This window comes from Ranitomeya imitator, chromosome 10, assembly GCF_032444005.1.
Source record: "Ranitomeya imitator isolate aRanImi1 chromosome 10, aRanImi1.pri, whole genome shotgun sequence".
NCBI classification, from domain to species: Eukaryota; Metazoa; Chordata; class Amphibia; order Anura; family Dendrobatidae; genus Ranitomeya; species Ranitomeya imitator.
The window spans coordinates 141,329,516-141,356,309 of record NC_091291.1 but is presented as its reverse complement, the minus strand read 5'-3'; the positions used below and the strand labels follow the sequence as shown (position 1 = coordinate 141,356,309).

General features: G+C 48.6%; 1 protein-coding gene across 3 annotated transcripts in view; it reads left to right on the top strand.

Moving 5' to 3' along the window:
* The window catches only part of CDON (cell adhesion associated, oncogene regulated), a 94,147-nt gene that overhangs the window by 35,977 nt on the left and 31,376 nt on the right, over positions 1 to 26,794 (top strand). Inside the window, exon 1 of one of the 3 annotated variants that reach the window (XM_069741099.1) lies at positions 12,799 to 13,719. The exons of the other annotated variants lie outside the window; for them this stretch is intronic. The gene's annotated coding sequence lies outside the window, so the exon portion shown is untranslated. Of the gene's footprint in view, positions 1 to 12,798; positions 13,720 to 26,794 lie in introns of those variants that run through there. 3 annotated transcript variants of the gene reach the window in all.

Below are 26,794 nucleotides of genomic sequence, written 5' to 3'. Positions count from 1 at the left end.
AGCGTGAACCCTGATACACGCCGTGTTCTGTATCGCTGCAGCGTCAGAAAACATCACAAAAGCAAATTATCCGTGAAAGTATTCCTGCAGCCGTCCTCGTGCCCGGATACCTGACCGGCAGCGACCCCTGCACAGCCCTGAACCGCGCCGCCCTATACAAGTCACGGCGTCGGGTGCAGATCCAGGACTGGCGGAGCTGGGTGACAACCAACATACATTTTTTCAGGCCAATAATTTGGACATTTTTGCCCTTAAAGGTGTTTATACAAAGTTATAAAAACATGGCTGCTTTCATCTAAAAACAGCGCCACACCTGACCACAGGTTGCATCTGGTATTGCATCTCCGCCCTATTAAAGTGAATGGAGCCGCAGACCCAACGGATGATAAACTAGTGAAATTAATGCACACAGTCAGCACTCGGGGTTTAACTGGGAACGGACCTAGATCACCATTGGATGCTAACCTGCGGTCCCGTGCCCTTAGTGCTGGCACCAGGAGGCTCAGGATGAACAGTGCCATTTCTCCGGCCCTGAGCCGTGTAGGTAACACTGCACCGTCTCCAGTAACTGATCCCAGGACGATTCGCGTCCCAGATGGCGGTATATAATCCCGATGTTCCCGCCTCGTCCATTCCTCAGTGTTGGGTCACAGACATAAATTGCAAACCCCAAAAGCAGAAGAAAGCTTAATCCGCGGGGACAATGGGGACGACAGAGACCTCGATGAGATAACGAGGACCGTGCTGAAAATGGGCTCGGAGGAGCTGTCAGCGTGAGGACAATGGCCTCCTCAGAGAGCGGAGACACCGGGCGGAGGAGGCAGGTATGTTGCTGACAGATCGCCCGGCTTCCTCATTCAGGTGCTCAGGAGATTACGCCGAAAAACCCTCTGGGAAAATGGAAGCTGGAAAAGTCTCAAAAGTTTAGTTTTAAAGGGGCGTTCCACCTAAAACTCGCCAGTAAGTTCTACTAATAAAGGGGCCACGTCGTCCCCCCGATCAGCACCTTACAGGTATCTGGAAAAATCTTTACGCTGCAAATTTGGTTGTTCCTTTAAGGATCGCTGAGACCACTCTACCCTCTCCATGTCTGACGCTGTGAGGGTCCTACAAGCAGCCCCCCATACCTCAGCTTCCGGAGTTACCTGCACTCATACCTAGATGATCAGGTCTTGGGTGGATTTGGGTATTGCGACATGCGACGTACCAGAGTGCTGCCGAGAAGCGGAGGCGCTGCCGAGAAGCGGGGGCGCTGTCCTCAGTCTTGAAGACCACGCACAATATTATTCTAGGAATATTGTATAGGGGGATTTCTCCTATGAGACGTGCGCTGCTGAATATTGACCACAGGCAGTGTGCAGAGAATGTGCAGACCATTGCACCTACAACATTGCAGGACACGTTCTTAGGCCACTCCTGCAGAACATTGCACTATTTGTATGAGCCGGAGGTTTGTACCTTGTTCCCCCCGGCTCTGTCCTTGCATATCATGAAGAACATCACCCCCCGATCAAAAACTTATTACAAAACATCCTGCAGAATGGGGTCCCACAAGACCCAGAGCCCCCCAAACTGTTCACTATGATGCAGGACATCTCCCCGCTTCCCATAGATCCCGCATAACATGGCACCCCCATAAATGATGACTATCATTGTGACTTCTTCATAGCACAGAGCATGGGAACCCCACACATTCTGCGGATCGTTACCCACCACATGTTCTGCGGATCATTACCCCCTACATGTTTTGCAGATCATTGCACCTCACATATCCTGCAGATCCTTGCCCCCCCACATCTGGCACCAAGGAGGTAATATGTTCTATTGCATTGGTGCCAGCGGCTAATGAGGAAGTGATTTACACCCATGCAAAGTACCATGCTAATTAAGGTGGCGGCTGCTCTTTAATTAAGCAGCAATTCCTCCCCAAAGTCGCTTTTCTCATGCAAATCTGGAGAAGTTGCCTGACACAACAGCTCTATTGCCCATAGCTGAACCCCAATCTCAGGGTGTTAATCCTCTGTGCCTCCATTGTTGGGAGGATGTTGGACTTGTAGTAATTCCCAGTCTTCTGCTCACGCTTGAAGTTTTGCCAGAGTTTTAAAAGTGGGTTCCCGCCAAGTGATGTGAAGGGTTATCAGACACTTGGGAAATGGGACGACTCAATTCAGACAAGGACCAAGTGGAATCAACTTCACATCTTCCATCAGACTTATTACATAGAGGATAATCTTATCTTTCTGCAGCCACCTCTAGGGGGAGCTCCCTGTATACAGAGATATGTAAGATCCTGTCTGCAGTCACCACTAGGGGGAGCTCCCTGTATACAGAGATACATGATAAGATCCTGTCTGCAGCCACCACTAGGGGGAGCTCCCTGTATACAGAGATACATAAGATCCTGTCTGCAGCCACCACTAGGGGAGCTCCCTGTATACAGAGATACATGATAAGATCCTGTCTGCAGTCACCACTAGGGGGAGCTCCCTGTATACAGAGATACATGATAAGATCCTGTCTGCAGTCACCACTAGGGGGATCTCCCTGTATACAGAGATATATGATAAGATCCTGCCTGCAGCCACCACTAGGGGGATCTGCCTGTATACAGAGATATATGATAAGATCCTGTCTGCAGTCACCACTAGGGGGAGCTCCCTGTATACAGAGATACATGATAAGATCCTGCCTGCAGCCACCACTAGGGGGAGCTCCCTTTATACAGAGATACATGATGAGATCCTGCCTGCAGCCACCACTAGGGGGAGCTCCCTGTATGCAGAGATACATGATGAGATCCTGCCTGCAGCCACCACTAGGGGGAGCTCCCTGTATGCAGAGATACATGATAAGATCCTGTCTGCAGCCACCACTAGGGGGAGCTCCCTGTATGCAGAGATACATGATAAGATCCTGCCTGCAGCCACCACTAGGGGGAGCTCCCTGTATGCAGAGATACATGATAAGATCCTGTCTGCAGTCACCACTAGGGGGAGCTCCCTGTATGCAGAGATACATGATAAGATCCTGTCTGCAGCCACCACTAGGGGGAGCTCCCTTTATACAGAGATACATGGTGGCTGCAGGCAGGATCTTATCATGTATCTCTGCATACAGGGAGCTCCCCCTAGTGGTGACTGCAGACAGGATCTTATCATGTATCTCTGCATACAGGGAGCTCCCCCTAGTGGTGGCTGCAGGCAGGATCTTATCATGTATCTCTGTATACAGGGAGCTTCCCCTAGTGGTGACTGCAGACAGGATCTTATCATGTATCTCTGCATACAGGGAGCTCCCCCTAGTGGTGGCTGCAGGCAGGATCTTATCACTAGGGGGAGCTCCCTGTATGCAGAGATACATAATAAGATCCTGTCTGCAGTCACCACTAGGGGAAGTTCCCTGTATACAGAGATACATGATAAGATCCTGTCTGCAGTCACCACTAGGGGGAGCTCCCTGTATACAGAGATACATGGTAAGATCCTGTCTGCAGCCACCACTAGGGGGAGCTCCCTGTATGCAGAGATACATGATAAGATCCTGTCTGCAGCCACCACTAGGGGGAGCTCCCTGTATACAGAGATACATGATAAGATCCTGTCTGCAGTCACCATTAGGGGGAGCTCCTGTATACAGAGATACATGATAAGATCCTGTCTGCAGTCACCACTAGGGGGAGCTCCTGTATACAGAGATACATGATAAGATCCTGTCTGCAGTCACCACTAGGGGGAGCTCCCTGTATACAGAGATACATGATAAGATCCTGTCTGCAGCCACCACTAGGGGGAGCTCCCTGTATGCAGAGATACATGATGAGATCCTGCCTGCAGCCACCACTAGGGGGAGCTCCCTGTATGCAGAGATACATGATAAGATCCTGTCTGCAGCCACCACTAGGGGGAGCTCCCTGTATGCAGAGATACATGATAAGATCCTGCCTGCAGCCACCACTAGGGGGAGCTCCCTGTATGCAGAGATACATGATGAGATCCTGTCTGCAGCCACCACTAGGGGGAGCTCCCTTTATACAGAGATACATGATAAGATCCTGCCTGCAGCCACCACTAGGGGGAGCTCCCTGTATGCAGAGATACATGATAAGATCCTGCCTGCAGCCACCACTAGGGGGAGCTCCCTGTATGCAGAGATACATGATAAGATCCTGTCTGCAGTCACCACTAGGGGAAGCTCCCTGTATACAGAGATACATGATAAGATCCTGTCTGCAGTCACCACTAGGGGGAGCTCCTGTATACAGAGATACATGATAAGATCCTGTCTGCAGTCACCACTAGGGGGAGCTCCCTGTATACAGAGATACATGATAAGATCCTGTCTGCAGCCACCACTAGGGGGAGCTCCCTTTATACAGAGATACATGATAAGATCCTGTCTGCAGCCACCACTAGGGGGAGCTCCCTGTATACAGAGATACATGATAAGATCCTGTCTGCAGTCACCACTAGGGGGAGCTCCTGTATACAGAGATACATGATAAGATCCTGTCTGCAGTCACCACTAGGGGGAGCTCCCTGTATACAGAGATACATGGTAAGATCCTGTCTGCAGTCACCACTAGGGGGAGCTCCCTGTATACAGAGATACATGGTAAGATCCTGTCTGCAGCCACCACTAGGGGGAGCTCCCTGTATACAGAGATACATGATAAGATCCTGTCTGCAGTCACCACTAGGGGGAGCTCCTGTATACAGAGATACATGATAAGATCCTGTCTGCAGTCACCACTAGGGGGAGCTCCCTGTATACAGAGATACATGATAAGATCCTGTCTGCAGCCACCACTAGGGGGAGCTCCCTGTATGCAGAGATACATGATAAGATCCTGTCTGCAGCCACCACTAGGGGGAGCTCCCTGTATACAGAGATACATGATAAGATCCTGCCTGCAGCCACCACTAGGGGGAGCTCCCTGTATGCAGAGATACATGATGAGATCCTGCCTGCAGCCACCACTAGGGGGAGCTCCCTGTATGCAGAGATACATGATAAGATCCTGTCTGCAGCCACCACTAGGGGGAGCTCCCTGTATACAGAGATACATGATAAGATCCTGCCTGCAGCCACCACTAGGGGGAGCTCCCTGTATGCAGAGATACATAATAAGATCCTGTCTGCAGTCACCACTAGGGGAAGTTCCCTGTATACAGAGATACATGATAAGATCCTGTCTGCAGTCACCACTAGGGGGAGCTCCCTGTATACAGAGATACATGGTAAGATCCTGTCTGCAGCCACCACTAGGGGGAGCTCCCTGTATGCAGAGATACATGATAAGATCCTGTCTGCAGCCACCACTAGGGGGAGCTCCCTGTATACAGAGATACATGATAAGATCCTGTCTGCAGCCACCACTAGGGGGAGCTCCTGTATACAGAGATACATGATAAGATCCTGTCTGCAGTCACCACTAGGGGGAGCTCCTGTATACAGAGATACATGATAAGATCCTGTCTGCAGTCACCACTAGGGGGAGCTCCCTGTATACAGAGATACATGATAAGATCCTGTCTGCAGCCACCACTAGGGGGAGCTCCCTTTATACAGAGATACATGATAAGATCCTGTCTGCAGCCACCACTAGGGGGAGCTCCCTGTATACAGAGATACATGATAAGATCCTGTCTGCAGTCACCACTAGGGGGAGCTCCTGTATACAGAGATACATGATAAGATCCTGTCTGCAGTCACCACTAGGGGGAGCTCCCTGTATACAGAGATACATGATAAGATCCTGTCTGCAGTCACCACTAGGGGGAGCTCCCTGTATACAGAGATACATGGTAAGATCCTGTCTGCAGCCACCACTAGGGGGAGCTCCCTGTATACAGAGATACATGGTAAGATCCTGTCTGCAGCCACCACTAGGGGGAGCTCCCTGTATGCAGAGATACATGATAAGATCCTGTCTGCAGCCACCACTAGGAGGAGCTCCCTGTATACAGAGATACATGATAAGTGTTGTGAATTCTGTGGCAGAGCTCCCTCCTGTGGTCACAAGTGGTACTTCGGCTGATTCTCTCTGTGAGCTTCTGTTGGTGGAGGGAAGTGGTACTGCGGCTTCTGAGTTTCCTCCCTCAGGTGATCTGGTGAGGTCGTTAGGTGCTTCTCTACTTAACTCCACCTAATGCTTTGATCCTGGCTTCCTGTCAATGTTCCAGTGTTGGTCTTGCTTTTCCCTGGATCATTCCTGTGGCCTGCTGCTCTGCATAGCTAAGTTCTTCTTTGCTATTTGTTTGCTATTTTTTCTGTCCAGCTTGTCTAATTTGTTGCTGGAAGCTCTGGGACGCAAAGGGTGTACCTCCGTGCCGTTAGTTCGGTACGGAGGGTCTTTTTGCCCCCTTTGCGTGGTTTTCTTTAGGGTTTTGTGTAGACCGCAAAGTTACCTTTTCTATCCTCGATCTGTTAAGAAAGTCGGTCCTCCCTTTGCTGAATCTATTTCATCTCTACGTTTGTCTTTTCATCTTAACTCACAGTCATTATATGTGGGGGGCTGCCTTTTCCTTTGGGGTATTTCTCTGAGGCAAGGTAGGCTTATTTTCTATCTTCAGGCTAGTTAGTTTCTCAGGCTGTGCCGAGTTGCATAGGCAGAGTTAGGCGCAATCCACGGCTGCCTCTAGTGTTGTTTGGAGAGGATTAGGGATTGCGGTCTGCAGAGTTCCCACGTCTCAGAGCTCGTTCTATGATTTTGGGTTATTGTCAGATCACTGTATGTGCTCTGACCGCTATGTCCATTGTAGTACTGAATTGCCTTTCATAACAGATAAGATCCTGTCTGCAGTCACCACTAGGGGGAGCTCCCTGTATACAGAGATACATGATAAGATCCTGTCTGCAGTCACCACTAGGGGGAGCTCCTGTATACAGAGATACATGATAAGATCCTGTCTGCAGTCACCACTAGGGGGAGCTCCCTGTATACAGAGATACATGATAAGATCCTGTCTGCAGTCACCACTAGGGGGAGCTCCCTGTATACAGAGATACATGATAAGACCCTGTCTGCAGCCACCACTAGGGGGAGCTCCCTGTATACAGAGATACATGATAAGATCCTGTCTGCAGTCACCACTAGGGGGAGCTCCCTGTATACAGAGATACATGATAACATCCTGTCTGCAGCCGCCACTAGGGGGAGCTCCCTGTATACAGAGATACATGATAAGATCCTGTCTGCAGCCACCACTAGGGGGAACTCCCTGTATAGAGATACATGATAAGATCCTGTCTGCAGCCACCACTAGGGGGAGCTCCCTGTATACAGAGATACATGATAAGATCCTGTCTGCAGCCGCCACTAGGGGGAGCTCCCTGTATACAGAGATACCAAATTTGGGTGAGCTACGAACTGCAATTTACGCTGCATTTACATGAACCATTACCCCCAAAAGACTAAAAGAAACTTGTTCTACTGCTTTGCAATGTGTGTGCACCCCCCAACCCATCCTCAGAAAAGAAAGACATAGCGTGAAGATCCTGCACCCCAAAATCACTATCAGGACCCCCTCACCATCACTCGCCTTTCACTGTAGGGACGGACATAGAATATTTGCAGCTGCACAGGGGCCCGGTGTATAAGAGGGGCCCCTGACACCCGGCAGCTTCCTCCTGTATAGGGCTCTGTTATGAGTTATTGGGGCACATTTGCGGCTCTTGCACAGGGACCGCTTGTGATATTTACCCCATAATAGCGCCCTCCTTTGGGCAGCGTCACTTTATGGGTTGTCACACCATTGACTTTGTGACCCCGGTAGCCCATTGTTTCACGGGTGCCCGATCTGTTAATGGTCGTTGCTGCTGTCCTGTGATGGCGGTGGTGTGTTTGGACGGTGTCCAGGGGGGACGCACGGCTGCGTCCTATCTCGCGGCTGCTATTTGCGGCCCGGCCGGTGTTTATTTTATTCTTAGCATGTGGAATCCTTTCACAGGAAAAGCCTAAATCAGCAGCAGCTATTTATAAGGTTGTGTGCGGAGTACACACACGGAATTGTCTCCATTCACAACACGGCGGCCATCTTTCATGGGAACCCGGCCACGTCCCATTACCATGGCGATTGTGTTTACTAGGATCACGCTCATCAGGATTTAGTGTCTAGACGTTAAGACTGGAACTTTACTGCGTGAGAAAAAGCCATAGTGAACGGCACGTCGTGGTGCAGAGCGTGGCATCGATGACGGTAACGTGGCACCACAGCCGTCTACGACCAGCAGAGTCACCGGCCATAAATCAGCAGGAAATGTGACCAGGTCACCACTCATGTCTAGTTGGGTGCATCACACCACAATGGACACACATGAGATTAGATTGGATCTCCTCTTAGATGGTTAAGACAGAAAGATCAGCAGAGCATTTGGGCTGTGCCCGAGGGGGCAAAATTTGAGGGACACAAGAGTCTGATCATGCTCCATGTAGATGAAGAAAAGCAATGGTGGATCTGCCAAAAGCTGTGACTTTAATCACTTCATTGTCTGTGGTGGTTAATGTCCACCCCAGTATGGTGTACATAGTCTATTCCAGCTACAGCCCATCCCATCTATGGTTCATCTTGTGTATTGTCCACCACATCTACGGTCCACCCCATCTATGATCCACCACATCTATGGTCCACCCCGTCTATGGTTCACCACACCTACGATCCACCTCATCTATGGTCCACCACTTCTATGGTCCACCACATCTATGATCCACCACATCTATGATCCACCACATCTATGATCCACCATACCTACGGTCCGCCCCATCTATGATCCACCCCATCTATGATCCACCACATCTATGATCCACCACATCTATGGTTCATCCCATCTATGGTCCACCCTATTGACCACCCCGTCTATGGTCCAACCTGTCTATTGTCTACCCAATCTAAAGTCCACCACATCTATGGTCCACCCCGTCTATGGTCCAACCTGTCTATTGTCTACCCAATCTAAAGTCCACCCCATCTATGATCCACCACATCTGTGGTCCACCCCGTCTATGGTCCAACCTGTCTATTGTCTACCCAATCTAAAGTCCACCCCATCTATGATCCATCACATCTGTGGTCCACCCCGTCTATGGTCGACCCCGTCTATAATCTCCACCTCATCTATGGTTCACCATATCTATGGTCCATCCTGTATATTGCCCACCACATCTATGGACCACCCGTCTATAGCAGCTCCAGTGCACCCCATGTATGGTCCACCCTAGTTATGGAAGCTCATTTCTACCTGTTTTTTTTATCTCCCAGTATATTGGAGCTCCAGTCCACCTCATCTATAGTCCACCATCTCTGGCATCTTCAGTGTACCCCATTTTATGCTGGTTCCGGTCCAATCCATCTGTAAGGGGGTCTAACTCTTCTGGTCTATGGCAGCAGCAGTTAATCAAATCTACAGTATTTGGGCTTTTGTATATTTTTGCAATCCCAGTTCAGTCCTATACTGGTTCCAGTCCCGGTGTTGAATACATCCAGTGCACACGTGTTACCGCGGCCTGTACTGTAATGTCCATAGGGGCCTTTTATTTTGACTGTAAAATTTTGTTGACATCAGAAAGTGAATTTCCGAGCACCCAAACATTGCAGCCCTGGAGATACTGGGACTATTCATGTGCCTGCAGGGCCTGGGTTTATTCCTTCTCTTCCTCTTGGTGACTTCAAAGGCCTCCAGGATAAAACACAAATGTAGCAGCACAGAGGCTGCAACACAAGGAGCTTCCGCTGCTGAACACACCCAGAGGGCAAGACCTGGAATGCCTGGCCCAAGTGTGCGAGACAGGAAGTGTCCTGCAGTCATGTGTGCCCCCAATAGCACTGCATACCAGGGAGTCGTTACCCTGTACCCCGAGTGTCAGCATCATCCTGTACCCCGAGTGTCAGCGTCATCCTGTACCCCGAGTGTCAGTGTCATTATCCTGTACCCCGAGTGTCAGTGTCATTATCCTGTACCCCGAGTGTCGGTGTCATTATCCTGTACCCCGAGTGTCAGTGTCATTATCCTGTACCCCGAGTGTCAGTGTCATTATCCTGTACCCCGAGTGTGTCATTATCCTGTACCCCGAGTGTCGGTGTCATAATCCTGTACCCCGAGTGTTAGCGTCATTATCCTGTACCCCGAGTGTCAGTGTCATTATCCCGTACCCCGAGTGTCAGCACCATCATCCTGTACCCCGAGTGTCAGTGTCATTATCCTGTACCCCGAGTGTCAGCATCATCATCCTGTACCCCGAGTATCAGTGTCATTATCCTGTACCCCGAGTGTCAGTGTCATTATCCTGTACCCCGAGTGTCAGCATCATCATCCTGTACCCCGAGTGTCAGCGCCATTATCCTGTACCCCGAGTGTCAGCGTCATCATCCTGTACCCCGAGTGTCAGTGTCATTATCCTGTACCCCGAGTGTCAGCATCATCATCCTGTACCCCGAGTATCAGCGTCATTATCCTGTACCCCGAGTGTCAGCATCATCATCCTGTACCCCGAGTATCAGCGTCATCATCCTGTACCCCGAGTGTCAGCGCCATTATCCTGTACCCCGAGTGTCAGCGTCATCATCCTGTACCCCGAGTGTCAGTGTCATTATCCTGTACCCCGAGTGTCAGCATCATTATCCTGTACCCCGAGTGTCAGCGTCATTATCCTGTACCCCGAGTGTCAGTGTCATTATCCTGTACCCCGAGTGTCAGTGTCATTATCCTGTACCCCGAGTGTCAGTGTCATTATCCTGTACCCCGAGTGTCAGTGTCATTATCCTGTACCCCGAGTGTCAGCGTCATTATCCTGTACCCCGAGAGTCAGTGTCATTATCCTGTACCCCAAGTGTCAGCGTCATTATCTTGTACCCCGAGTGTCAGCGTCATTATCCTGTACCCCGAGTGTCAACGTCATTATCCTGTACCCCGAGTGTCAGTGTCATTATCCTGTACCCCGAGTGTCAGTGTCATTATCCTGTACCCCGAGTGTCAGTGTCATTATCCTGTACCCCGAGTGTCAGTGTCATTATCTTGTACTCCGAGTGTTATAATAAGTTATCTTTATATTTTAGGAGCAGATGAGATGCAGTGGAGGTACAGTGGACTGTGGGGGCAGATGAGATGCAGTGGAGGTACAGTGGGTACAGATGAGATGCAGTGGAGGTACAGTGGGGGCAGATGAGATGCAGTGGAGGTACAGTGGGGGCAGATGAGATGCAGTGGAGGTACAGTGGGCGCAGATGAGATGCAGTGGAGGTACAGTGGGGGCAGATGAGATGCAGTGGAGGTACAGTGGGGGCAGATGAGATGCAGTGGAGGTACAGTGGGTGCAGATGTGATGCACTGGAGGTACAGTGGGCGCAGATGAGATGCAGTGGAGGTACAGTGGGGGCAGATGAGATGCAGTGGAGGTACAGTGGGCGCAGATGAGATGCAGTGGAGGTACAGTGGGGGCAGATGAGATGCAGTGGAGGTATAGTGGGCACAGATGAGATGCAGTGGAGGTACAGTGGGGGCAGATGAGATGCAGTGGAGGTACAGTGGGGGCAGATGAGATGCAGTGGAGGTACAGTGGGCGCAGATGAGATGCAGTGGAGGTACAGTGGGGGCAGATGAGATGCAGTGGAGGTACAGTGGGGGCAGATGAGATGCAGTGGAGGTACAGTGGGCGCAGATGAGATGCAGTGGAGGTATAGTGGGGGCAGATGAGATGCAGTGGAGGTACAGTGGGCGCAGATGAGATGCAGTGGAGGTACAGTGGGGGCAGATGAGATGCAGTGGAGGTACAGTGGGCGCAGATGAGATGCAGTGGAGGTGCAGTGGGGGCAGATGAGATGCAGTGGAGGTACAGTGGGCACAGATGAAATGCAGTGGAGGTACAGTGGGGGCAGGTGAGATGCAGTGGAGGTACAGTGGGGGCAGATGAGATGCAGTGGAGGTACAGTGGGGGCAGATGAGATGCAGTGGAGGTACAGTGGGGGCAGATGAGATGCAGTGGAGGTACAGTGGGCACAGATGAGATGCAGTGGGGGGCTGGGGCAGATGAGATGCAGTGGAGGTACAGTGGGCGCAGATGAGATGCAGTGGGGGGCTGGGGCAGATGAGATGCAGTGGAGGTACAGTGGGCACAGATGAGATGCAGTGGGGGGCTGGGGCAGATGAGATGCAGTGGAGGTACAGTGGGGGCAGATGAGATGCAGTGGAGGTACAGTGGGGGCAGATGAGATGCAGTGGAGGTACAGTGGGGACAGATGAGATGCAGTGGAGGTACAGTGGGGGCAGATGAGATGCAGTGGAGGTACAGTGGGGGCAGATGAGATGCAGTGGAGGTACAGTGGGGGCAGATGAGATGCAGTGGAGGTACAGTGGGGGCAGATGAGATGCAGTGGAGGTACAGTGGGGGCAGATGAGATGCAGTGGAGGTACAGTGGGGACAGATGAGATGCAGTGGAGGTACAGTGGGGGCAGATGAGATGCAGTGGAGGTACAGTGGGGCAGATGAGATGCAGTGGAGGTCGGTGTTTGCTCCATGTTGTGGCCTTGCAGGGTGCAGCAGGACTGCAGACAGACTATAATGTCACTTTGCCCCGAGCTGTCAGTCCTGCAGTGAGGGGTCAGTCTAGGACGACCCTTTACCTAGCAGGAATGCGGGTGGGGGAGGGCACAGGGCCATTAACACTTGGTAGCCCGCACTGTCCCGGCACTGAAGGGGTTGATGAGGTGTATTCGGGAGAGAGGGTCTTTCCCACACCCAGTCCAGCCCCCGGAGCTTTCTCCACCCCCAGCTCCCTCCTCCGCCGCCTCCTCTACCTTCTTCCCAGTCACTTCTCCCGAGAGTTGAGCGCGGACGCTGCAGCCTCTGTGTTTCTTGGGGTGTAGATCCGATCACACCTGAGCACCATTGTGCTGCTGGCATGAAGAGGGGTCTCCGATCCCCCCGACCAGGAGGAGCCGGCGTGACACCAGAAGCCATAGCTGGCCGGGGATTCATACAAAGGATTGTTCCTGGCAGCTCCAGAAAGTCACGGAGACTCCTGATCTGTGCAGCCCAGCGCTGACCGGATCTCCTGGGGTGGAATTGCCTTCAGGGATCTTCTTGCGTGGACTTGTCCTGGGGAATCCCTTGGTCTGGAATTATCCGAAGGAATTCTCCAACTTGGGTTTGTTCTGAGGGATCTCCTCCCTTGGACTTGTCCTGGGGGATCTCCTGTTTTTGACTTGTCCTGGGTTTTCTCTTGCTTTGGACTTGTCCTGGAGGATCTCCTGCTTTGGACTTGTCCTGGAGGATCTCCTGCTTTGGACTTGTCCTGGAGGATCTCCTGCTTTGGACTTGTCCTGGAGGATCTCCTGCTTTGGACTTGTCCTGGGGGATCTCCAGCTTTGGACTTGTCCTGGGGGATCTCCTGCTTTGGACTTGTACTGGGGGATCTCCTGCTTTGGACTTGTCCTGGGGGATCTCCTGCTTTGGACTTGTCCTGGGTTTTCTCCTGCTTTGGACTTGTCCTGGGTTTTCTCCTGCTTTGGACTTGGGGTATCTCCTGTTTTTGACTTGTCTTGGGGGATCTCCTGGTTTGGGCTTGTCCTGGTTTGGACTTGTCCTTGGGCATCTCCAGGCACTGGATTTTAGCTAAGGTTCTCATCGCTTGGACTTGATCTGAGGCATCTTGCTTGGATTTACTATAAGGGATGTCCCCCGATATTCGGTTCAGATCCTATGGGCAGAGAGAGCCCTTGTCAGAGGTAAGATTCTCCCACCGATACGAACATACTGTAGAGGTTCAGTCTTCATCTGTTACTTAGGAACCGTGTATTGTGCCACAGAGCTTACAATCCGGGGACCAGAATCTTCCCTGCAACTCCTTATATTCATTTTTTTTCTAGTCATTCGTGTTTCCTGTAGAATTTTCAATTACCGTATTTACTTATTATTTGTGTAGGAGGTTGTTTTGCCTCTCCAGCTGAAATGGGGTTATAACTGCCTGATAATTTTGGGAGAATGATGGGAGTGGTAATTTTGTGGCAGCTGAAGAGGCACAGTTTCCAGAACATTACAGACATAAGTAGATGGACGGATGGGTAGATGGACGGATGGGTAGATGGACGGATGGGTAGTTGGACGGATGGGTAGATGGACGGATGAGTAGATGGACGGATGGATGGATGGACGGATGGATGAGTAGACGGATGGATGAGTAGACGGATGGATGAGTAGACGGATGGATGAGTAGATGGATGAGTAGATGGATGGATGAATGAGTAGATGGATGGATGGATGGGTAGATGAATGGATGGGTAGATGGACGGATGGGTAGATGGACGCATGAGTAGATGGACGGATGAGTAGATGGATGGATGAGTAGATGGACGGATGGGTAGATGGACGGATGAGTAGATGGACGGATGAGTAGATGGACGGATGAGTAGATGGACGGATGGGTAGATGGACGGATGGGTAGATGAATGGATGGGTAGATGGATGGATGAGTAGATGGACAGATGGGTAGATGGACGGATGGGTAGATGGACGTATGAGTAGATGGATGGATGGATGAGTAGATGGATGGGTAGATGGATGGATGAGTAGATGGACGTATGAGTAGATGGATGGATGGATGAGTAGATGGATGGGTAGATGGATGGATGGGTAGATGGATGGATGGGTAGATGGACGGATGGGTAGATGGACGGATGAGTAGATGGACGGATGAGTAGATGGACGGATGAGTAGATGGACGGATGAGTAGATGGACGGATGAGTAGATGGATGGATGAGTAGATGGACGTATGAGTAGATGGATGGATGGATGAGTAGATGGGCGTATGAGTAGATGGATGGGTAGATGGACGGATGGGTAGATGGACGTATGAGTAGATGGATGGATGGATGAGTAGATGGATGGGTAGATGGATGGATGAGTAGATGGACGTATGAGTAGATGGATGGATGGATGAGTAGATGGATGGGTAGATGGATGGATGGGTAGATGGATGGATGGGTAGATGGACGGATGGGTAGATGGACGGATGAGTAGATGGACGGATGAGTAGATGGACGGATGAGTAGATGGACGGATGAGTAGATGGACGGATGAGTAGATGGACGGATGAGTAGATGGACGGATGAGTAGATGGACGGATGAGTAGATGGACGGATGAGTAGATGGACGGATGAGTAGATGGACGGATGAGTAGATGGACGGATGAGTAGATGGACGGATGAGTAGATGGACGGATGAGTAGATGGATGGATGGATGAGTAGATGGGCGTATGAGTAGATGGATGGGTAGATGGATGGATGAGTAGATGGACGTATGAGTAGATGGACGGAAGGATGGATGGGTAGATGGATGGATTGATAGATGGATGAGTAGATGGATGGATGAGTAGATGGACGTATGAGTAGATGGATGGATGAGTAGATGGATGGGTAGATGGATGGATGAGTAGATGGATGGATGGATGAGTAGATGGGCGTATGAGTAGATGGATGGATGGATGAGTAGATGGGCGTATGAGTAGATGGATGGGTAGATGGACGGATGGGTAGATGGATGGATGAGTAGATGGACGTATGAGTAGATGGATGGATGGATGAGTAGATGGATGGGTAGATGGATGGATTGATAGATGGATGAGTAGATGGATGGATGAGTAGATGGACATATGAGTAGATTGATGGATGAGTAGATGGACGTATGAGTAGATGGATGGATGGATGAGTAGATGGATGGGTAGATGGATGGATGAGTAGATGGACGTATGAGTAGATGGATGGATGGATGAGTAGATGGGCGTATGAGTAGATGGATGGATGGATGAGTAGATGGGCGTATGAGTGGATGGATGAGTAGATGGATGGATGAGTAGATGGATGGATGAGTAGATGGATGGATTGATAGATGGATGAGTAGATGGATGGATGAGTAGATGGATGGATGGGTAGATGGACGGATGGATGGGTAGATGGACGGATGAGTAGATGGATGGATGAGTAGATGGATGGATGGGTAGATGGACAGATGGGTAGATGGACGGATGGGTAGATGGACGGATGGGTAGATGGACGTATGAGTAGATGGATGGATGGATGAGTAGATGGATGGATGAGTAGATGGATGGATGGGTAGATGGACGGATGAGTAGATGGATGGGTAGATGGACGGATGGATAGATGGATGAGTAGATGGATGGATGAGTAGATGGATGGATGGGTAGATGGACGGATGAGTAGATGGATGGGTAGATGGACGGATGGATAGATGGATGAGTAGATGGATGGATGAGTAGATGGATGGATGGGTAGATGGACGGATGAGTAGATGGATGGGTAGATGGACGGATGGATAGATGGATGAGTAGATGGACGTATGAGTAGATGGATGGATGAGTGGATGAATAGATGGATGGGTGGTTGCAGCAGTTGGACTAAGAATGTGTCTGGCAGTGTAAAACCTTGTACACATCAGTTCCCCTCCTCATCCTCCTTTGTGCTTTCTGGATGCAGTCAGGTGGTGTCTGTCCACATTATGGCGAACAATGCATTCACTTAACTGTAGGACTACAACTACCAGCATGCTTGGCAGTCCCCTGTGTCACCACTCCATCCCTCGCTGTATTCCTCGTGGATGTAACGTTCGGGGATTGTTTACACTTCTTGATACAATGTATCACTGCACAATGGCCGCTGCTTCTCGTGGTTAGATCTTGTCATATGTGATTTTCCTTTTTTTTTTCCTTTCTTTGTCAAAGCTGCGATGTCACCTACTGGGGGAGCAGAGATCCCCCCCGATGTCACCTACTGGGGGAGCAGAGATCCCCCCCCGATGTCACCTACTGGGGGAGCAGAGATCCCCCCCGATGTCACCTACTGGGGGAGCAGAGATCCCCCCCGATGTCACCTACTGGGGGAGCAGAGATCCCCCCCGATGTCACCTACTGGGGGAGCAGAGATCCCCTCGATGTCACCTACTGGGGGAGCAGAGATCCCCCCGATGTCACCTACTGGGGGAGCAGAGATCCCCCCCGATGTCACCTACTGGGGGAGCAGAGATCCCCTCGATGTCACCTACTGGGGGAGCAGAGATCCCCCCCGATGTCACCTACTGGGGGAGCAGAGATCCCCCCCGATGTCACCTACTGGGGGAGCAGAGATCCCCCCCGATGTCACCTACTGGGGGAGCAGAGATCCCCTCGATGTCACCTACTGGGGGAGCAGAGATCCCCCCGATGTCACCTGCTGGGGGAGCAGAGATCACCCCGAGCCTCTCCGCCAGTTGTGCATTGTTTGGAGTCTCTTTCAGGTCTAGACTGAATCTCTGCAGGATCCTGGCAGACAAATGCAAGGAAGAAAAAAGGAACCTTCCACATTTGCAGCAGCCCAAACTCTCCCCTCTCAGTCCCCTGCGGTTCCCAGGCCTCTCCCAGCAGTGGGGGACAGCAGGGTGGAGGTGTGGGCTGCTGTCATTTCCATGGCTATATATCTTTAGCTTGACCTCTTGCAGTCCCACACTTCATACCAAGCACCCACAGACACCCAGGGGTGCACACAGGGTGACTGTGCTTTCTGGGCCTGGGAGCTATGGCTGTGATGTGAATGGAGTCATAGGGACCCAGAGATAATAATAAATAATAATAATAATAATTTTTATTTATATAGCGCCAACATATTCCGCAGCGCTTTACAAATTATAGAGGGGACTTGTACAGACAATAGACATTACAGCATAACAGAAATCACAGTTCAAAACAGATACCAGGAGGAGTGAGGGCCCTCATGAGAAATGAGATGTTCTCATTTCACTCTTTTCTGGTCTTTGTTCCTTTAATCCTCAATGGAAAGTTACTTTCCATCAATCTCACCAGGAAACAGTCAGTATTTACTCTGTGGCTTATTCCTTTTTATAAACTTTGTTTACTAATAGGAGGCACAAGATGTTACCCCGCCCCAGCTGGGATACACAGACCCAGCAGCTTAGGGGGGCCCTTTAAGTCCCACCATTAAACAGGGACAGCAATATATAAGGACAGAACATTGATAATCCTGCAGTATTGCCGAGATCTTCACAAATCTAGAGCTTTGCATGATCCATGGCCACCATTGAGGACATGGCTATATCATTATACACAGGCGAGATTGGCAGCCCTGGCATCCCCCTTATGTCCATGGTGTAGATGGGGACCACTAGTGGCAGCAGAGCACCTAAGGCCCCGCACAGGAGAACACCATAATAAATTGATAATCACTTAATAATAATAATAATAATAATAATCTTTATTTATATAGCGCCAACATATTCCGCAGCGCTTTACAGTTTAACAGTTTCAAACACAAAAGTCATAAGTAACAACGTTAACAATACAATAATTAAAGCACTTGCTACTATCTCTTTGTAGGATTATTTTACTAAAAACCTTCACTATGTAATTAAAACGTGATCATTATAAACCTGCGACGTTCCAAGATTTCCACATGTAAAGCTTGTGTTATGGGCACAGCCAGCAAATAAGCAGGCCGAGCTTTAATTAGACCCTCCCTGAGACTTATGTTTGTCTTGGTCTGACCCTAAAATGCAGCCTAATAGTGGCAATGTGAATATGCTCCTACATAATAAATCTGATAGAACTGATGTAGAATTTCCATCAATCTGGAAGGTAATATTTCTGTAGAGTCTTCATGGATTACAATCACAGAAATTTCTGAAACAAACTGAAAGTATCCAGGGAAAGTAGAAAGACTGATACTCTGCACTCTGTAGGTATAGTTGTATGTAACTCCCTGAAATAATGAATCCATTTCTGAAACAATATAAATCAGAGCAGTGTTATAGCAGTTATATTATTGTACATAGGAGCAGTATTCTAAGTTATATTCTTGTACATAGTAGCAGTATTATAGTAGTTATATTCTTGTACATAGGGGCAGTATTATAGTAGTTATATTCTTGTACATAGTAGCAGTATTATAGTAGTTATATTCTTGTACATAGGAGCAGTATTATAGTAGTTATATTCTTGTACATAGGGGCAGTATTATAGTAGTTATATTCTTGTACATAGGGGCAGTATTATAGTAGTTATATTCTTGTACATAGGAGCAGTATTATAGTAGTTATATTCTTGTATATAGGGGCAGTATTATAGTAGTTATACTCTTGTATATAGGGGCAGTATTATAGTAGTTACATTCTTGTACATAGGGGAAGTATTATAGTAGTTATATTATTGTACATAGGGGCAGTATTATAGTAGTTGTTTTCTTGTGCATAGGGGCAGTATAGTAGTTATATTCTTGTACATAGGGAACATTATCATAGTAGTTATATTCTTGTACATAGGGAACAGTATTATAGTAGTTATATTCTCGTACATAGGAGCAGTATTATAGTAGTTATGTTCTTGTACATAGGAGCAGTATTATAGTAGTTATATTCTTTTACATAGGGGCAGTATTATAGTAGTTATATTCTCGTACATAGGAGCAGTATTATAGTAGTTATATTCTTTTACATAGGGGCAGTATTATAGTAGTTATATTCTTGTACATAGTAGCAGTATTATAGCAGTTGTTTTCTTGTACATAGGAGCAGTATTATAGTAGTTATGTTCTTTTACATAGGGGCAGTATTATAGTAGTTGTTTTCTTGTACATAGGGGCAGTATTATAGTAGTTATATTCTTGTACATAGGGGCAGTATTATAGTAGTTGTATTATTGTACATAGGGGCAGTATTATAATAGTTGTTTTCTTGTACATAGGGGCAGTATAGTGGTTATATTCTTGTACATAGGGAACAGTATTTTAGTAGTTATATTCTTGTACATAGGGGCAGTATTATAGTAATGTTCTTGTACATAGGAGCAGTATTATAGTAGTTATATTCTTGTACATGGGGTAGTATTATAATAGTTATATTCTTATATATAGGAGCAGTATTATAGTAGTTATATTCTGTACATTAAGGTAGTATTATGGTAGTTATATTCCTGTACATAGGAGCAGTATTAGTAGTTATATTCTTGTACATAGGGGCAGTATTATAGTAGTTGTATTATTGTACATAGGGGCAGTATTATAGTAGTTGTTTTCTTATACATAGGGGCAGTATAGTAGTTATATTCTTGTACATAGGGAACAGTATTATAGTAGTTATATTCTCGTACATAGGAGCCGTATTATAGTAGTTATGTTCTTGTACATAGGGGCAGTATTATAGTAGTTGTATTCTTCTACATAGGAGCAGTATTATAGTAGTTATATTCTTTTACATAGGGGCAGTATTATAGTAGTTATATTCTTGTACATAGTAACAGTATTATAGTAGTTGTTTTCTTGTACATAGGAGCAGTATTATAGTAGTTATGTTCTTTTACATAGGGGCAGTATTATAGTAGTTGTTTTCTTATACATAGGGGCAGTATTATAGTAGTTATATTCTTGTACATAGGGGCAGTATTATAATAGTTGTTTTCTTGTACATAGGGGCAGTATAGTGGTTATATTCTTGTACATAGGGAACAGTATTTTAGTAGTTATATTCTTGTACATAGGGGCAGTATTACAGTAGTTATATTCTTGTACATAGGGGCAGTATTATAGTAGTTATATTCTTGTACATAGGAGCAGTATTATAGTAGTTATGTTCTGGTACATAGGGGCAGTATTATAGTAGTTATATTCTTGTACATAGGGGCAGTATTATAGTAGTTATATTCTTGTACATAGGGGCAGTATTATAGTAGTTATATTCTTGTACACAGGAGCAGTATTATAGTAGTTATATTCTTGTACATAGGGGCAGTATTATAGTAGTTATATTCTTGTACATAGGAGCAGTATTATAGTAGTTATATTCTCGTACATAGGAGCAGTATTATAGTAGTTATGTTCTGGTACATAGGGGCAGTATTATAGTAGTTATATTCTTGTACATAGGGGCAGTATTATAGTAGTTATATTCTTGTACATAGGAGCAGTATTATAGTAGTTATATTCTTGTACATAGGGGCAGTATTATAGTAGTTATATTCTTGTATATAGGAGCAGTATTATAGTAGTTATATTCTTGCACATAGGAGCAGTATTATAGCAGTTATATTCTTGTACATAGGGGCAGTATTATAGTAGTTATATTCTTCTACATAGGAGCAGTATTATAGTAGTTATGTTCTTGTACATAGGGAGCAATATTATAGTAGTTATATACTTGTACATAGGGGCAGTATTATAGTAGTTATATTCTTGTACATAGGAGCAGTATTATAGTAGTTATATTCTTGAACATAGGAGCAGTATTATAGTAGTTATATTCTTGTACATGGAGCAGTATTATAGTAGTTATATTCTTGTACATAGGGGCAGTATTATAGTAGTTATATTCTTGTAGATAGGAGTAGTATTATAGTAGTTATGTTCTTGTACATAGGGGCAGTATTATAGTAGTTATGTTCTTGTACATAGGGAGCAATATTATAGTAGTTATATACTTGTACATAGGAGCAGTATTACAGTAGTTATATTCTACATAGGGGCAGTATTATAGTAGTTTTATTCTTTTATGTAAATAGACATATTGGGCAGTGGGAAATTTGGGGACGAATATTCACCTTGACCTGTTATGTTCCTCATTCTTGAACAACCATTATCCTACTGAAGAGAACAATGTACAATGTTTAGGTAGCTTGCGTTCAGCAGTGCATCGCCACATCAAACTGCCTATGCTGTTTTGTCTTCTTGCCATAGCACATTTGTCCATATGATGAAAAATGGGATTCATCCGACCAGTACTCCTCATTCAATTGCTCCATATTCCAATTCTGCAGCTTTGGTGCCAATTGCATGCACTCTAACTGGTTTACATCTACGCTTCCCATACACAGCAGGCTACAGTGCTCTGTGTCCTTACTCCTTTCTATCATAGCTGTGATGCTCTGTGTATCTTGACTCCTTTCTATCATAGCTGCAATGCTCTGTGTTTCCTGACTCCTTTCTATCATAGTTGTGATTCTCTGTATCCTGACATCTTTCTATCATAGCTGTGATGCTCTGTGTGTCCTGGCTCCTTTCTATCCTAGCTGTGATGCTCTGCATGTCCTGACACCTATCATAGCTGCGATTCTCTGTGTGTCCTGGCTCCTTTCCATCCTAGCTGCAATTCTCTGTGTGTCCTGGCTCCTTTTTTTATCATAGCTGCGATGCTCTTCGTGTCCTGACACCTTTCTATCATTGCCGTGATGCTCTGCATGTCCTGACATCTTTCTATCATAGCTGCGATGCTCTGTGTGTCCTGGCTCCTTTCTATCATAGCTGTTATGCTCTGTGTGTCCTGGCTCCTTTCTATCCTAGCTGTGATGCTCTGCATGTCCTGACACTTTCTATCATAGCTGTGATGCTCTGTGTGTCCTGACACCTTTCTATCATAGCTGCGATGCTCTTCGTGTCCTGACACCTTTCTATCATAGCTGCGATGCTCTGCGTTTCCTGACACCTTTCTATCATAGCTGGGATGCTCTTCGTGTCCTGACACCTTTCTATCATAGCTGGGATGCTCTTCGTGTCCTGACACCTTTCTATCATAGCTGGGATGCTCTTCGTGTCCTGACACCTTTCTATCATAGCTGGGATGCTCTTCGTGTCCTGACACCTTTCTATCATAGCTGTGATTCCCTGTGTCCTGACTTCTTTCTATCCTAGCTGTGATTCCCTGTGTCCTGACTTCTTTCTATCCTAGCTGTGATGCTCTGCATGTCCTGCACCCTGTGTATACAGATAGGTTTGTGATAGCATACAGTCATGTGCAGACGGTCCGTAGATAGACCGCACAGCTTGTCTACAGCACATTGACATCGCAGTGGGCGATCCGCAGCCAGCGCCGTCCCGTACATGATCCAGTCCAGGTCTCTGGCACTTTCTTGTTATATACATGAGATGATCCAAGAACTGTTTGTGTTTCTCGATCTCCTTTTATCAATTTCCATCTTGTACCTCGGCCAGTGATGGAGGAGAAACAGACGAGGTGCTGGACTCCTCAGCTGTCACTGACATAAGACTGAAGAAAAGAAGTCTCTGCAGAAACAAAACTAAAGTGATGGCGCGGCTGATAATATCCATCATCCTGAGAGAGATCCCAGAGCTTGACACTGGGGGTGCAGGATAATGACACTGGGAGTACAGGATAATGACACTGGGAGTACAGGATAATGACACTGGGAGTACAGGATAATGACACTGGGGGTGCAGGATAATGACACTGGGGGTGCAGGATAATGACACTGGGAGTACAGGATAATGACACTGGGGGTGCAGGATAATGACACTGGGGGTGCAGGATAATGACACTGGGAGTACAGGATAATGACACTGGGAGTACAGGATAATGACACTGGGAGTACAGGATAATGACACTGGGGGTGCAGGATAATGACACTGGGAGTACAGGATAATGACACTGGGAGTACAAGATAATGACACTGGGAGTACAGGATAATGACACTGGGAGTACAGGATAATGGCACTGGGAGTACAGGATAATGACACTGGGAGTACAGGATAATGACACTGGGAGTACAGGATAATGACACTGGGAGTACAGGATAATGACACTGGGGGTGCAGGATAATGACACTGGGAGTACAGGATAATGACACTGGGGGTGCAGGATAATGACACTGGGAGTACAGGATAATGACACTGGGAGTACAGGATAATGACACTGGGAGTACAGGATAATGACACTGGGAGTGCAGGATAATGACACTGGGAGTACAGGATAATGACACTGGGAGTACAGGATAATGACACTGGGGGTGCAGGATAATGACACTGGGGGTACAGGATAATGACACTGGGAGTACAGGATAATGGCACTGGGAGTACAGGATAATGACACTGGGGGTGCAGGATAATGACACTGGGGGTGCAGGATAATGACACTGGGAGTACAGGATAATGGCACTGGGAGTACAGGATAATGACACTGGGGGTGCAGGATAATGACACTGGGGGTGCAGGATAATGACACTGGGGGTGCAGGATAATGACACTGGGGGTGCAGGATAATGACACTGGGGGTGCAGGATAATGACACTGGGAGTACAGGATAATGACACTGGGAGTACAGGATAATGGCACTGGGAGTACAGGATAATGACACTGGGAGTACAGGATAATGACACTGGGAGTACAGGATAATGACACTGGGAGTACAGGATAATGACACTTGAGGTGCAGGATGATGAAACTTGAGGTACAGGATTAACACTGACACTTGGGGTACAGGGCTCTTACACTTGGGGTACAGGGCTCTTACACTTGGTACAGGGCTCTGACACTTGAGGTACAGGGCTCTGACACTTGGGGTGCAGGGTAATGAGACTTGGGGTACAGGGTTCTAATTTTTGGGGTACAGGGCTCTGACACTTGCGGTACTGGGTTCTAACACTCGGAGTACAGGGCTCTGACACTCGGGGTACAGGATAATTACTGACACTTGGGGTACAGGGCTATGACACTTGGGGTACAGGATAATCACTCTGTCATTTGGAGTAAAGGGCTCTGACACTCGGGGTACAGGGCTCTGACACTGGGTACAGGGCTCTGACTCTTTGGGTACAGGGCTCTGACTCTTGGGGTACAGGGCTCTGACACTCGGGGTACGGGGCTCTGATACTGGGGGTACGGGGCTCTGACACTTTGGGTACAGGGCTCTTACACTTGGGGTGCAGGGCTTTGACTCTTGGGGTACAGGGCTTTGACTCTCGGGGTACGGGGCTCTGACACTCGGGGTACGGGGCTCTGACACTCTGGGCACGGGGCTCTGACACTGGGGGTACGGGGCTCTGACACTTTGGGTACGGGGCTCTGACACTGGGGGTACGGGGCTATGACACTCGGGGTACGGGGCTCTGACACTTTGGGTACGGGGCTCTGACACTGGGGGTACGGGGCTCTGACACTGGGGGTACGGGGCTCTGACACTCTGGGCACGGGGCTCTGACACTCTGGGCACGGGGCTCTGACACTCTGGGCACGGGGCTCTGACACTCTGGGCACGGGGCTCTGACACTCTGGGCACGGGGCTCTGACACTCTGGGCACGGGGCTCTGACACTGGGGGCACGGGGCTCTGACACTGGGGGCACGGGGCTCTGACACTCGGGGTACGGGGCTCTGACACTCGGGGTACGGGGCTCTGACACTCGGGGTACGGGGCTCTGACACTCGGGGTACGGGGCTCTGACACTCGGGGTACGGGGCTCTGACACTGGGGGCACGGGGCTCTGACACTGGGGGCACGGGGCTCTGACACTGGGGGCACGGGGCTCTGACACTGGGGGCACGGGGCTCTGACACTGGGGGCACGGGGCTCTGACACTGGGGGCACGGGGCTCTGACACTGGGGGCACGGGGCTCTGACACTGGGGGCACGGGGCTCTGACACTGGGGGCACGGGGCTCTGACACTCGGGGCACGGGGCTCTGACACTCTGGGCACGGGGCTCTGACACTCGGGGCACGGGGCTCTGACACTGGGGGCACGGGGCTCTGACACTGGGGGCACGGGGCTCTGACACTCGGGGTACGGGGCTCTGACACTCGGGGTACGGGGCTCTGACACTCGGGGTACGGGGCTCTGACACTGGGGGCACGGGGCTCTGACACTGGGGGCACGGGGCTCTGACACTCGGGGTACGGGGCTCTGACACTGGGGGCACGGGGCTCTGACACTGGGGGCACGGGGCTCTGACACTGGGGGCACGGGGCTCTGACACTCGGGGCACGGGGCTCTGACACTCGGGGTACAGACTGTACACATCTTTCTCCTGTTCTCTCTTCTTTTCCTTTTCGCTCGTCTTCATCTGTTCCTCATTTTCTCGGCACATTTGGACAGTAGTTGACGCCGGTTTTCGTGTGTGGAGGCGGAGGGGGTTAAACACAAATGTTATGTTTGGCCGTATCCAGTCACAGCAAATATTTCTTTCCTCTTGTTTTTTTTTCTCTTTTCTTGTGGTAAATTGACAAAGAAAAGTAACTTTCCTCCGCACTTCATATAATGTGCGCTGTGCGGGGAGAGGCCTGCGAATAATCACATTACAGCTGTGGAATTAGCACATTCTTACAGTTTTCTTTTCTTTTTTTATATATTTTTATTTTTTATTGCTTTTTTTTTTAAATTCTGAACTTGAGATTTAACAATTTGTTTTTTGTCCCTTGTTATCCTCATTTTCTGGGAAATTTTGAGTGCTATAGTAGCTGTAGAAGGGTCTCGAATGCAGCACAGAGTATTACAGGAGAGGAGCATGCAGGAGATTGCTGAATTGTGCCGATGTGCCCCAGTGCATTGTGGGATTACACCGCGGTGTCTGTGCAGAAAATGGCAACATGGGCCGGAAATTGGGACCATGATGCTTTGCAAGAGGGTAATAATGGTGTACAATCGCCAAGCCTGTGATCACCCTGTGCCAGAAGTGGCCCCTGACCTCTTAGGGCTGTGCAGGTACCCAGAGGTACGTCCGCCCCTTCCCCAGGTCTTTTCACTGTAATTATGGGGGTGGAAGCTCCTCCCATATGGCAGTGATAGGGCAGAGCATGACCAGATGCCCCGCCCCTGTATCAGTTTTGCCCCTTGCCTGCTCCTCTGAGGAGCGCAGCTCTGCCGCGGGGCGATCGGGCAGTTCTGAGTCTGCGTCGCTCCCGCTTTCCTCCAGTTTTCGTCGTCCGGCCGCCGGTTTCCACATTTTTGTCCATATTCGTCCCCATTTCAGGTCTCCAGCGTCTTCCAGGCGTCTCCTCATCCTTCCCATTGTCTTCAGTTATTTAG